The 14,203-nt window shown below is 47.2% G+C and overlaps 1 long non-coding RNA gene across 12 annotated transcripts in view; it reads right to left on the bottom strand.

The window, feature by feature from the left end:
* LOC128098787 (uncharacterized) overlaps window positions 1-14,203 on the bottom strand; it is a 102,579-nt gene that overhangs the window by 29,614 nt on the left and 58,762 nt on the right. For 11 of the 12 annotated variants that reach the window (XR_008214320.1, XR_008214324.1, XR_008214322.1 and 8 more), the window contains one exon: window positions 263-5,764. This is a non-coding gene — a long non-coding RNA (uncharacterized LOC128098787). Of the gene's footprint in view, window positions 1-262; window positions 5,765-6,094; window positions 6,386-14,203 lie in introns of all 12 variants that reach the window. The other variant, XR_008214327.1, reaches the window with a different exon arrangement.

Genomic DNA, 14,203 nt, shown 5'->3' with positions numbered 1-14,203 from the left:
TCCACAGGCGGTGCTTTGGTTCATGGTACAGGAGTTACAAGGCACAGCTGGATTTCTAATTAGGTCAATTTTCACCTGTTTCATTTTTGTTAAGACACTGAGCTCCTTGCTTTATGATTAACAATGACAAACTACCTAATAGGTTAAGAGCAAAGTTGAGAGAATTACACATCCAGATACATGTGATTTGCATCATAAACAATCTCGAGGGACGCAATCACAGTTTACCCTTCCTCTAGTTCCTTCTTACATACACATTCACCTTGGTAAATGCCAGTCTTCCCCATTCAGCCTGCTGTCCAAAGTGCCTATGTAAGGCCACCATTAGCAGTAGCTCCTCTGCCTGCAGGTCTCCAGGACGCACTGGAAGACGGGAATTATGTTGGGAATTATTAGCTTGCTGTAATTATCTTAGCTCTTCTCTCCACTCCTGCTTGGAGCCTGCCTTTATCACCTGTACAGAAAGGCCCCTGTCCCAAAACCCAGACTGCCCAGGAAACTGCTGACCTCCCTGCTCTGTTCTTCAACCTCCCCTTTGCCAATGTTCCAGTTGCTTCCCAGCTGTGTGATCTCTCACTCCTGGAGCTCTAGCAGCAAATTGAACTTGTTCATCACTGCTTGGTGTGATCTGTTTGGGAATCCCTGTCCTAGACCACAGGTTCTTATTAACACAACTGTATACCTGACCCAGATGCAGTCCTGCAGGATGCTAAGCACTTAGAGACAGTCCAGGGCACAGGCAGGGATCACTTCCTTACCATTGCTGGACTGTGTCTGTCATTTATAATTATTTATGTTATTGCTAATTATAAATGTGCTACTTTGTCATTTCCTATGGCTCTTCACATAGGCTAGGGGTTTTATATTACATAGACATTTTTTAAATGCCCTCCAAATATTATCCAGGCTTATAAAGGAAGAAAATCCCTAACCATGCTATGGAGTAGATGGACCTGGAGAACATATAGAGTGAAAGAATCTAGGAAGATAGATGCCACATGATTCCATTTCCACGAGGCCCTTAGTGTCTCCATAGAGACGTCATGGAGTGATGGTCACTAAAGGCTGTGGAGGGAGAAGGGAAGAGTTGTTTAATGGGCACAGTTTCTGTTTTATAGTATGAAGAGGTTTTCAAGATTTGAGGATGGTTACACAGCAATGTGAATGCAGTTATTGCCACTGAGCTGTTCAATTAAAAGAGGTTATTATGGTAAGCTTTATGTTACCTATATATTTTACCACAAGTTTTTATAGTCCATTTCTTTTGTAGATTCCAGGCAGTGCCTTGCAAGACACAGATAAATGGTGTTCCAGGCCTCCAAGACATTTTCACCCATCATTTAATCCTTATAGGATTCCCACACTATTATTTCACCTCATCTTCACCATAAACTTATGAGATGTGTATTTTAATCCAATGAATAGATAAGACACAGCAACATTGCAGATCTTGCCCACAGCAAGCTGGAAATAAACCAGAAGGTCTTGGGTCTTCGACACCAGGTGAATTGTGTGTCCATGGTTGTTATCTGCACTGATTTATCAACTTGGAGATCCAGAATCAACCCTTCAGGCTCATATTCAGAGTCAATGCTCCAGAAGTCTCTATAAGAACAATACAGAGCCTCAAGACGGTAGGTGTGGGGTATATGGGTTATACATGCCTCTCTTTCTGTGTGTGTGTGTGTGTGTGTGTGTGTGTGTGTGTGTGTGTGTGAGAGAGAGAGAGAGAGAGAGAGAGAGAGAGAGAGAGAGAGAAACAGAATATTTCTAGAAGAAAAAACATATTTCACATTGTAGAGGGAGCGAAACCTATAAACTATCAAGTAGCATGTAGTAGTTTGTGCCTTAAACTCTTGATGGGAATGTGAATTAGCACAACCACTGTGGAAAACAGCAGGGAGATCCCCCCGAAACCAAAAGCAGAACTGCCCACGATCTAGCAATGCAATATCTGGGCGTATATATTCAAAGGAAATGAAACTGGGACCCAATTGTGGTGTCTGTTCATTGCAGTACTATTCATAATAGATAAGATATGAAATCAATCCAAATGTCCATCAATGGATGAATAAAAAGCCAAACCGTGGTACAGGAAATACACACAATTCACCCTTTAAAATAGAAGGAAATCCTGCCATTTGTGAAAACGTGGATAAAACTAGACGACATTATGCTAAGTAAAATAAGCCAGACACAGAAAGACAACCATGCATGGCCTCATTCATAGGTGGAATGTACAACAGTGAAAGGCACCAAAGTGAGAGGTGGAGGGTGGCTGGCAGAGTCTGGAGGGAAAGGGAAGCCCAGATGTTTGTGGAAGGGTGCAAACCTTCATTGTGCAGGCTGGGTAATTTCTGGAGATTAATGGAGAGGATGGTGACTCCAGTTAACACTCTGCGCTGGAACTTGAAATTCTCTAGAAAGATGGATCTTAATTGTTCTCAACACACACACACACACACACACACACACACACACACACACACACTCACACACACACACACACACACACACACACACACACACACACTCACACGCACGCACGGTATCTAAATATGATGATGTATGTATATGGTGGGGATTTTTTTAGTATATGTATGTATGTATGTATGTCAAAGTACTGTGTTGTCTACTTTAAACAAGACATTTTTACTTGTATTTGCCATTTATACTTTATGCTGGGGAAGAGTTGGGGGCAAAGAAAGCCCCGTAGTTTTCAAACACAGGTAGCCAAGCCAGAGGCAGAACTGGCCTTGGAACTGGTTGCCATGGGCAACATAATGCAATCTAGTCCCCAAGTCCTTGGCATATGTGTGACTTGCTGTCCTTGGGCTCCACAGCCTAAGGCATCTGAGCAAGGACCACAGGCACACAGCAGAGGACAATCTGTTCTCCAAGAGACTCTCATAAAGCCCTATTAGCTCCAGGACAGGGTGCTCTGGGCAGAGCCCTTCTCTGAGAAAGGGGAGGGCAGAGACTGTGAGGCAAAAAGACAGGTAGATGTGAGCCATGTGAGAATTGGGGTAGGGTGGGGGCTTTGAAGTAATTCTGATAGAAAAATCAGACTTTGGTTACCGATATAAGAAGATAATAGTCACGCTTGTGGGGTCTCTGCCCGGGCCACCGAGTATCCACCTACTCTCTATTTAAAGATAAGTGGTGGTCGGTGTGAAATTCTGATGTGTTACAGTTGGTGCTCTTCCTTTTTTAATAACTTAGTTTTCTATAAACAAGCAATACAGACCAGCACACTCCTGCACCCCCTGCTCTCAGCTCCTTAATCTGCCTTCTTGATCTCTGGACCCTGAGAGACAACCAGAGGGAGAGGGGTGTGTGTGTGTGTGTGTGTGTGTGTGTGTGTGTGTGTGTGTGTGTGTGTGTGTGATAAACGTCCCCCACCCCCCACCCCAGCATAACACAGGGAAAGAACCCACCTTGTCTCTTACCCCTAGGCCTTCTTCTGAGCTGTTCTGAGTTGTCCTGGGATGGGCAAGGCAAGGTTTCCCAATTTCTAGCTTACCTGCTTTCACATCCCAAAGTACGGCCACTTACGTCTCACTCAGCGGCTCAACATACAAGTAGAAAAGTTAGGAGATGGCAACACAAGACTATTTCAGACAATGTGCAAATATTCTTCCATGAAGTCTCGCCCAGCTGGGGAGGGGGGGCGGGCAGGGGACAAGACTGACACACAAGAAATAGATCATCCAGCTAACCACATCAGTAGGGAGTTGTGTCAGAACCCAGCCAGCAACCTCGGGTGAGGCACTTCACCTTCCTAATAAAACTGGGGAGAGAGGGAAGAGAACACCACCCCCTCCCTCCCAGGGATCATGAGAGCAGAGTCTCTGCAAACACCTTTGGAAAGGGCATGTGGGGTGTCCTCTGCACCCCACCTGCCCTCTCCAAGGTGTGTACACCACAGTTCCCAGGGCCTTGTCTCCTGGATTAGTGCTCGGGTCAGGGGCAGAGGGGAGAAGGAGCCAACACTGATGAGTTCTGCAGATGTGCTAGAACATTCTGTTTACGAAGAACGCACAGAGGTGTGCGGTATCATCTTCAAATCCAGCTTCCATTGCTGCCTGCACTTGGGGCCTGCTCCCCTCTGCTTCCTGTTGTGCTCAGGGATAACACATGCTGCCTTATAAGCCAGTTAGAACAGCCTCGGGGGTGCAGGGGAGCGTGGCTCGGCCACAAGAAGTCTATGGCAGGCATGCCTGGGGGCTACAACTTAGCCCCCGTGCTTCACTGCATTTCATGAAGCAGACTGCAATAGAGCCCTCAAAAGTGGCATTTGAACTGCCGTTACTTCCTCCAGAGGCCTGATGCTACGTCATGAAGAGCCACCTTGAACCGCACCACACTGCCTGCCATGCTTCAGGAAAGTCTGGAGCTGGGTTCACCAGGGCTCACTGTGATTCAGGTCAGCTGAGCAGGTCATCTCTGTCCATCCGCCAGATAAGATTCTTCAGCAAGCCCATGTGACAGAGTCTAACTCTTTTGCGTAGACGAGGACACACCAAAACTTCTCCCTCTTCGGGACAGAAGGGGGCTCCCCAAGTAACTTAGCCACCCTTCTCCCTGCGCCCTCGGTGGTTCCATGCCTGATGGCAACCTTTTCTCCTAGAAAAGCAGGTTCTATTCCATCCCAGGAATGCCTCCATTTCCCTTCCTCCCTGTAATGATGACAGGGGAAGGCACTCACGGAGCCTCTGGTCTGGGCCATGCTGCTTTCTGGAGATTTTCTGTCCTGTGTTAACTACTTCATCCTCACTCAGACTTAATGAGTGTTCTTAAGGCAGAGGTCAGTGTGCAGCCCAGGAGTATTTCTATTTCCACACATATTTTCACAGTGGATCTAGGATCAAGGAGCCCATGAGATCAAAAGCCATGGTGTTACAGGGTTTCTGCTAGGCAGAACTGGATAAGAATGCCAGGGAGAGGTTCCTCCTGAGACCCCATGTATGCTATGAGCAAAGCTGGCCACATTCACTATTTTCTCGTTACTGTGATAGTGAACTGGTCCTGTAGATTGAAAAGGTGCTTTGGGGAAAAGACTAGGTGTTGTGTCAACCAGCCCTTCAGGACTGCTTCTTAAACATATGGGGCTATTGCAGGATCCCTTCCACTGGGTTTGTTTAAATGGTCCCTGCCCATCCTCTGTACAATCAGAAGGTTTGGAGTAGCACCCACCCAAGCATCTGCATGCTATTAGATATTACAGGTGGCTTTGCTGTAGCTAGCCCAAGGAGCTCACTTTGAGAGGCTGCTGAGACATATGTACTAAGCCCGCCCTCCAGCTTCAGGTTCAAGGTCAGGGATGGGGCAGGAGATTGGTCATTGCTAAGTTCCTGGGGGATGTTGGTACTGAGACTCAGGAACCCACACTGAGAATCACCACTAAGAGTCTAGCAGTTTCTCTCAGCCCTGCTGTCCACTGTCACCATCTAAGAATTTGTTTTTATACTTATTTATTTTGTGTGTGTGCCACAACTCAAGTGTGAAGGCCAGAGGACACATTGCAGAAGTCAGTTCTCTCCTTCCACCATGGGAATCCCAGGGATCAAACCCAGGTTGTCAGGCCTGGCCAGAAGCCCCTTTACCTACCCAGCCGTCTCACCAGCCCTCTCCAGGAAGTGTTTTAAATTACTGATGCCTGAGTCCCCTCTTCAAGCTCTGGTCTGGGCCAATCCAGGACAACTGATGTAGATTCCAGCTGGTGACCTGAGAAAAGTCACTTCACCTCTTCAAGCTCAAATTTCTTGAAAAAAAAAAAAAAAAAAAAAAAACAGTGGGTGAAAATTCCTGATTAATTAATGATACGAGAGTAAAACACATATTCAATTCTTGTCCCCCTTCCATGCCTGGATATTGTCGTCATCAAGAGCCCCCAGCTCCACTGTCTGTTCCACCTCCCTCCCTCCCTCCCTCCCTCCCTCCCTCCCTCCCTCCCTCCCTCCCTCCGTCCCTCCGTCCCTCCCTCCCTCCCTCCCTCTTTTTCTGTCTATCTCTCTCTCTAGCTCTCGCTCTCTTGCTCTCTCTCCAGAGTCTCTTATGTGCTTGTATCTCGCCCCATATAATTAAGACAGACCTTGGACTTCTAATCGTCCCCTCCACCTTCCATGTGAGGGATTACAGGTGTGGCCCACCACCACACACAGTTTTATGTGGTTCTGGGGATGGAATCCAGAACTGTACAAATTGTGCAAACTGGGCATCCCCATATGTTGTTGTTGTTGTTGTTGTTGTTGTTTGTTTGTTTGCTTGCTTGCTTGTATATTCAGGCTTGCTGCATTCCTGGCCCTCTTCCAGGTGTTGAGGGTACAAAAGTAGACACATGGACCTGGCTCTTCAGTTTCTTAAGCTGAGCAAGAAGCTTAAACTAGGCAAGAAACATAGGGACAAAATAGTTCAAATTTAAGTTTTAAATGTGTAAAGTTCTAGGAAGGAAACAAGAAGCCAAACTCTAATGGTCGCAGGAATAAGGCATTCCCCATGGTGGCTTCATTAAAGGAGGCCTTTCTTTTACTTGAAAGAGAGGGTTCTTATCATCCCAGTGGTGCCTCTGAAGGCAGTTCTTCTTAGTGAAGGAGTCATACCCAAGGCTGCATCTTCCAGGCTGGTTGCAAGCAAGTGTCCCCTTTGAGGAGTGTAGAAGAGGCTGATGGGAAACTCTAACTCTGTAAGGCACTGGCATGGGCTGCAAACCTGAACCAGACCAGAATGGGTGAACCTACTAAAGCCACTGTCCTAAGGCACCTACCTGGCCCCTCAGCACATTCACATTAGGGTACAGGGCTGTGGGGGTTTGGATAAGAATGGCCCCTGTAGACTCATACATCTGAATGCTTAATTATCAGGGAGTGGCACTGCTTGAGAAGGATTAAGAAGTGTGGTCTTGTTGGAGGAAGTGTGTCACTGAGGGTTGGCTTTGAGGTTCCAAAGGCCCAAGCTTGGCCCAGTGTCTCTCTCTCTCTCTCTCACTGCCTGCAGATCTGGATGTAGAGCTCTCAGCTACTTCTCCAGCACCACATCTGCCTGCATGCCACCATGGTCCCTGCCATGATGGTAATGGACTAAACCTCTGAAACTAAGTAAGCCCCAATTAAATGCTTTCTCTTATAAGAGTTACCTTGGTCATGGTGTCTCTTCACAGCAATACCACAGTGACTAAGACAACACAGACCAAGAACACAGCAAAGAGTGTGTGGGGAGTGAGACCTGCCCCCATTCAAGGCCCCAGAATGAGCAGGGATCTGAGAGGAGACGTGAGATCATAGAAAAAGACAAAGCCTTGCTTCTCCAACTTGACATCACCCACTTCCAGGTCAACTTGGACATGACACTTGGTTTTGTATCTGGCCTGTCCTATTTAAACGTATCTATGCTAAGCATCAAGTCCAATAATGGTCAGATATTTCAAAGAGAAGACCCAGGACCCAGAGAGAAGATACTATGTGATCTACAGAACTGCTTAAGAGGCCCTGAAACGTGGATCATTGTAAAGATAAACAGCAAACTCTACCAATTAAAAAAAATGCAGAGTAAAAGCAAGCATTGCCTCCTGCCTGCCTGAAACCTCCATGTGCATCAAGAAGCCCCCTCTCCCTGGAGTCCAGAACCTCCCATAAGCAGAGCCTGTGGAGCCCCAAATGTTGAGAAACTTGTCAGAAGACTCCCTCAATTGTTTTGAAACTCCTGAAGCTGTTGTGTTCTCCCCAACACCTGCTGAGGGTGGAGCACCCAAATCCACACCATAGGGCATGCTTACTTTCTCAGCTGCTCTGGAAGACTTCTCCTGCCCATTCCCCCACCTACTTGCCTGGATGGGAGCCTCTCTCATCTGCCCATGAATCATGTCTATGAAGATGGTATGGAGACGGAATGTGTGTGCTCTATTGTCTCCATGGAGGTGTCAACAGGTGAGTCTTTCCTGTGTCAGTTTCTTGCAGCTCTGCTGTCCTGCTTTCTGTGTGTTTCTTTCTCTACCTCTGTCTGCCCCACCACATCCTAACTCTATGTACAAAGATAAGAAAAGTGGTTGGTCTGAGCACTCATCACCTGCCAAGAATCTTAAGTATATCATCTCATTTAATCAAACCATTACAAAGCTATAGGGTAGATATAAATATGCCAGCTTTCCCAGTGCAGAAACTGAGGCATGGAGGGGTCAAGGGAGTCACCCAAGCTAGTTCATCTAGAAGCAAAGCCGGTATTTGAATTTCAGACACACACCAAAGTTGTCACTGGAACTGCCACAAGCCTTCCCTCCCTAGGCATCCTGCTTGTCCCCACCTTAAAGCTTCTGCAATACAGTGGACCAGGGAAGCCGAGGTCAGCCCGAGGACACCTCCCACCCTCTCAGGTGAGCTTGATCTTTTGAGGCTTCCCAGTCCTGCTTGAGACACAAATTGGTTCAGCATCATTCCTGACCCTGAGATGTAGCCACGGATTCGAATAAGGCTACATTTCCTGACGGATCAAGATAGACTTTTGTCAAGGCATCAGAACAAAGCTGTCCTGCTAAGCCCTCCGTGAAGGTGCAAATTGCTAACCTGATTTGAATATGTCTCCAGTTTGCTTGGGTCCCATCAAAAGGTTTTGATACAAGAGCTGAAGAATAATGAATAACAGAATCTGAGATGAGCTCTACTCATATTTGAGCTTGAAATGAATTCCGAGTTGTCTGTTGTGGGAGCCAATTTCAGTGTTTTCAAATGGAGTTGGCAAGCAAGACCAGGGCCAGACAGAAATGAACCAATAAAATCAAGAGCAGATTAATTAAGGTCCCCGAGTTTGAAGCAGAATAGTGACAAAGGGAGATGGCAATAGTGCTTTCTCCAAGAGGGACAAGTTGGGGTATTTTTATATAAGTTTCTAGAAAAATAATTTAATTTTGACATCATCTCCACAAATCAAGTAGGCTTATCTTTCTCCCAAGGAGAGTAAAGATTGCCCTTCTTCTAGCCAGAGGGGAATCTCATTTCCCCTCTCCTTATCATTTATTAGAAATCAAAATATTGTTTCAAATGGATGTGTTTAATATTTCAGACTCTGTAATGTGTCCGGCACAAAAGGGCAGCCACGGTAAGCAGAGAACAGGGGTTAGAGAGATGAGAAATGACCAAAGACTTTCTCCAATCCATAACTCCTGTCCTCTGAGGCCTGGCTGACTGGCTGTCCACTCACTCAAGACTGAGGAAAATAAGACTGTGACCCCCTCCCCTTCTCAAAGTGTAGACATGTCCAATAATACCAACTGTAATATCCACTGCACAGGAAGTTGGATGAGAAAAAAATACTACTTAGTTCATATTTATTAACGATGTGGTCCAAATTAATGGTTTATTTCTCTGTTTTTGTATCTTTTATCTTTATCTTTTGTGTGTATATTTGCATGTGTGGATGTATGGGGGGTACACATGTGTGTACACGTGTGTAGAAGCCAGAGGTCAACATCAAGTCTTTTTAATCACTCCCCCCGCCCCCTTTTTTTTTTTTTGAGACAGGATCTCTCACTGAGTCTGGAATTCACCAACTGTCCTGACTGGCTGGCCAGCAAGTTCCAGGGATCCCTGCGTTCCCTACTTCGCCAGTGGTAGGATTTCTGGCTTATGCCACCGTACCCAGCTTTTTCCGTGGCTTTCGGGAGCCCGAACTCAAGTCCTCAGGCCACCTGCTCAGCCCCTCCTCGTGACATTTCTCTCTCGGGGTTCCCTTCGCCAACTAGCTTGCCCCTTCTCTCACCTCCTCTCATACATACATCTTAAGTATTGCTCGGCTATTTAAAATGCCTGGCGGAGCCACCCTCAAAACCTGCTCCCTGCGTGGACTAACTGATGGAAAACCCAAGCCCCATGCACCTTCCACTCTAGACTACACTGGGACAAGAAGATGAAATTCCTCCACTCTATCAATTTGGCAAGTTTGAAATTCAGAGTGTCAAGTTTACCTATAATGAGGGACACCTCTACTGACCCGGATGACAGGCTCAGCCTGAGGGAGGTGACAATGCAGCTAACTCAATTACCAAGTGTTTGGGACGTGTGAAGCGCCGTGAGAATGCTGAGCAATAACATTACGGCTTCACGAGAAAGATGTGCGTATCACCCAGGAGCATCAGTAAGTCGGAAACATAATTTGCAATAAGTCATCATTAATTAACGCTAAATTGCTGGGCCCTTCCTGGGGAAGCCGCGTATTAAACTGACATCAGTATGTGAAGAGTTCATTACGGTTAATGCTGTGAGAACGCAAACTGGAGGACTTAATAGTGGATTAGAAGGTGTTTGTGTCCAAACACCTCCATGCCAGCTCCACAGCTGCCACACTCCAGCAAAGACGCTCGCTTGTTGCTAAGGAGGAGCATGGGAGACTTGGAAACTGAGGAGGAGGAGGCTCTCCCAGTGAGGAAGAGCGAGATGTATAGAAGTACATGCCAGAGAGCTGGCAGGCAAGCAAAATGAACGAGGAGGTGGCAGTGGTCTCCCAGGGCAGAGGGGAGGGTGAGGCTTACCATAAGCAAGTCTATTTTCCATCTACTTCCTCCATCTGCAACTTGTCTAATGTTATAAAGCAATTTGCCGTATGAGAAGTTACGGCCTCAGACTCAAGGTAAAGTGACCCTAACATAAATTCACCACGTTCATGGTCTTCAACATAGATCTAAGTAATATAATCGCTAATCTACATGTACTAATATATGCACATATTTATGTATATATCTTGTTATAAAATACACAGAAAGTTGCCCCCAGCACACACACTGATTCTCCAACACTCGTTGCAATAAAGGAACAAAGGCTCCTGAACCACGGGCATTGGGGTACTACACTGTGGCTACACCCCAGCCTTTATCTCCCCAAGGTGGGAGGTCTGATAGCAAACCTATCTTTTCCCAAACCTCTTTATTGGGTCATAAGTGCCGATGAAAAAGGCGAAACATTTCCCCCAATACTAATAAAACATTAGCATCAAGGCAAAGAGTGTGAAGGCTGTGTGAGAGGAGATGTGTTGTTCTGCATGCATTCCTTCACTCCGTGAGCACTGAGGTAGCTAGCATCCATGACAGAGAAATGAGCAAGAGGAAAAGGCACACACAACCCCACCAGCACTTGTGCTAGCTGCAGAGGCAGCTAAGACTGCAAACGAGCAAACAAGTATAAACAGTGTGGAGGGAGGAGGGGTCAGAGCTGTGCAGCGCAAGTGGGTTAGACAGGCAAGGGTGGCGGCTGGGAATGCCTCTCGGGAAAAGGCACAAGGAGGCTGAGGGTCTTCTGGGACTCAAGGCCAAAGCTATTCCAAGCAAGAAGAAACTGAAGCAGAGACAGGAAGGCGCAGGTCTGTCTATACCTTGGACAAGGAAAGCAAGCAGGGAGCCCTACCAACCCACAGCCAAGATTGGCCAGGGTGACATCAGATCAGAGATGACCACTCTGCTTCCTTTCATAGGATAGCATAAGAACCACCTGTCCTGAAACTGGAAACTCAAGTGTCAGGCCAGCCACTTGGAGTCTAGGTAGTGCTACAGAAAAAGGGACCTGGGAAAGGAGCGGCAGAAGGTAAACACAGCAGACACGGGCACTGGGGACGCTGTGTGACTCCAAAGCCAGGCAGACAGAAGAGATGGCTTCAGGCTCTGACCCTCTTGTGGGTCTTGAATTCTATGCAGAACTTTCCTTTGAATAAAACCCCTCAGTTCCAGACAGCTGGATAGCTAAGCATGTTAGCTAGTTCCTGTAATCTCAGCACTTGGGAGGCTGAGGCAGTGGGATGACCATGAGTTCAGAGCAGCTGGGGCTACATAGTGAGTTCCAAGCCTGGTCTACAGAGTGAAAGCTTGTGTCTCTCACACACAGAGATCCAGACACGTGGAGACACAGACACAGACACAGACACACACACACACACACACACACACACACACACACACACACACACACACAGCTAAGAGGACTCACAAGCAAGAGTCACTGAAGGATCCTGGATGGAAGCAGGCGATATCCCACTGCCACACAGAGTGCCCACTCCAGTGGTGATTTTAGACCCATCCTGTTAATCACCTGAAAGAAGTCAGCAGACTGCAGACAATTGATTGGATTAGGGACAAAGGGGCTGGGTTCACCATGAGGTCTCCTTACCTACTCATCAGCTGCTCCTACAGATAACATCTCAGAAGCCCCTGCACTTCTCTGGAGAGAGACGTGAGATAAATACAAGGCATTGTTAACAAAAAAAAGTGTCTTTCTTCTTTATTAGAAAGATATCAGAAAGGAGCTGCTTTTCCAGGCCACAGGGAGCTGCGCTCCTGTCTCTACAGTAACCTTGAAAATCAGACACAATGGTTGTCCCTTCTCTCAGTTCTCTTTCTCCCTTTACACATCAGCCCTCTGAAGGCACACTTAACCATTCCGTCACCTCGTGCACGGAATGAAACCACCACACCCCTCCTCCACTCACGTCCTGCAGGGCTGGCGGGCTGGCTGGACTCCGCCCTGTCTTTTCGGCTGAGTGTCATCTATTCTTCCCGCCCCCAAGTCCAAAGTTTCTGGAAATCAGCCTAAGGAATTCTGTTTTTAAAAGAACAAAGGGAAAGAGCCTCCTGTATTGTGGAGTTTCTTCACAGTTCTGTTGAGATGACCCACTCATGCTTCAATAAAACGGGGCTGAAACATTCCAAATGCGTATTGTAATCTGGAATGCAATCTGCACACCCGCAGAAGGACCCTGAAGAGCAGAAATGCCCGCCATGAGTTAGACGAGGCTGCTGAGAAGGGAGGCATGAGACCCATGGACTTTGTGGAAATGGAGGCGAAGACGCCAGGGCAAAAATCAAGGTATAAGCATTTTCGCAGTAAATGTTCTAATGGTTTTTTAAATTTTTCTGAAAAGATTCTGGTCTGGGGAAAAAAGCAAGAAACTTCACTCCACTCAGCACGTTCTGGCTGTGCCCCCGCCCAGTCCCTCTACTGCTGCTGTGGGATCTACTGTGGACACAGGCCTTTGAGAAGTGCTTAGTAAGCACTCCTGACCTTGAGTTTGGGAATGCAGCCAAACCTTCCAAATGTCCTCCAGACCTCGGGGTCCTACTGATGCCCCAGTAAGACTCACATGTGACAACTTTCTGTGTCTGACTTTTCATCCCAGGGATTTTCCCCAAGACTGAGCCTCCTCTACAGTCATCACCAGCTCTCTAGGGCTCTGAGGGGCTCAGCACCTCATGACCTGTGTTCGGACTCATTGTCTTTTGGAGCTAAAAAGGACATTCAATCACCGGGCGCACGCTCTCCACATCTCAGGTAGGACAGCACATGTGGGTGCTTGCTGGCCTCTTGGTTCTCTAGAATGAAGTGGTTCATTTGCATCTTATATACGCTCACTCACTGGCAGTTAGCACCTACTCTCCTGTTCGACTGGCCACATGGGAGAAACCATAGCTCCTCTCTAACTCCTCCTCCCTGCAGAAGGAGACAAGTACTCGGAACTAAGCAAGTTCTGCCAAATAGTGTCTTGATTCACCTGGTGTCATAACCTCTGAGGTGACCCTGGGTCTGTGTTCAACATTGGGGTTACACGGATGCCCGTGCAGCTGACATCTAGCTATTGCTGTGTAACAAGTTACCCTGTGGCTTAAAGACTGTGAAAGCAGCATGCATTCAGTAGCCCTCAGTTTCCGTGAGTTGGGAATCTAGTGTGGCTTAGCGAGTCATTTCTGCTTCAGTGGGGACCATAAACTACATCCACCGTGTCTACAGAGCTGGAGCCAGTTCCAGACTCAGCTGGGGAATGCACTCCCTAAGCTGACATGGTTGGTTCTGAGCAGGATTTGTGTCCTCACCAATCTCTGTTCTTTCCTGGCTGTTGGCTAGAAGCCTCCCGCAGTTCCTGACCACATGGACCTGTCCATAGACTAGCCCACAACTTGCTATTTTCCACTAACGTCAGTGAGGGAGGAGAGGAGATGCAGAGGAGGAGGAGACAATGACTACAGAGAATAGAGAGAAGGGGAAGAGTAGAGGAGAGGATGCTGGATTTGACCCACTCTCGCAAGAGGTGATCACACAGACCTGGAATCCCAGGAGGTGAATCCTTATGCACTCATTTTATAGCCTGCCTCTCACTTGGTACTTTTTTCTCCCTATTTTGGACAGGGTCTTACTCCACAGCCCTGGCTGTCCTGCTCACTATGTAGCCAAGGTGG

The sequence above is a fragment of the Peromyscus californicus genome, unplaced genomic scaffold, assembly GCF_007827085.1.
Source record: "Peromyscus californicus insignis strain IS unplaced genomic scaffold, ASM782708v3 Scaffold_6__1_contigs__length_162567912, whole genome shotgun sequence".
Taxonomy (NCBI): Eukaryota; Metazoa; Chordata; class Mammalia; order Rodentia; family Cricetidae; genus Peromyscus; species Peromyscus californicus.
This window is presented reverse-complemented; position numbering and strand designations above follow the sequence as displayed.